Genomic DNA, 591 nt, shown 5'->3' with positions numbered 1-591 from the left:
AATAGTAATTTACACCTCTAGAGTATCCTGCACTTTCCCTACTGTAGCACTTACCTGGAGTTGGAATAGTAATTTAGGCCTCTAGAGTATCCTGCACTTTCCCTACTGTAGCACTTACCTGGAGTTGGAATAGTAATTTAGGTCTCTAGAGTATCCTGCACTTTCCCTACTGTTGCACTTACCAGGAGTTGGAATAGTAATTTAGGCCTTTTGACTATCCTGCACTTTCCCTACTGTAGCACTTACCAGGAGTTGGAATAGTAATTTACACCTCTTGACTATCCTGCACTTTCCCTACGGTAGCACTTACTAGGAGTTGGAATAGTAATTTAGGCCTTTTGACTATCCTGCACTTTCCCTACTGTTGCACTTACCAGGAGTTGGAATAGTAATTTACACCTCTAGAGTATCCTGCACTTTCCCTATTGTAGCACTTACCAGGAGTTGGAATAGTAATTTACACTTGTACATTTTTCAAAACTTTATTCAGTGCTGCGCTTACCTAGAGTTGAAATATGTATCTGTTCATTTATACTATGTGGTATTCTTTACTGTTTATGCTTGATTCATATATGTATAATGAAAAATGTT

This window comes from Lissotriton vulgaris, unplaced genomic scaffold, assembly GCF_964263255.1.
Source record: "Lissotriton vulgaris unplaced genomic scaffold, aLisVul1.2 SCAFFOLD_1682, whole genome shotgun sequence".
Classification (NCBI taxonomy): Eukaryota; Metazoa; Chordata; class Amphibia; order Caudata; family Salamandridae; genus Lissotriton; species Lissotriton vulgaris.
Note: the sequence above shows the minus strand (reverse complement) of the source record.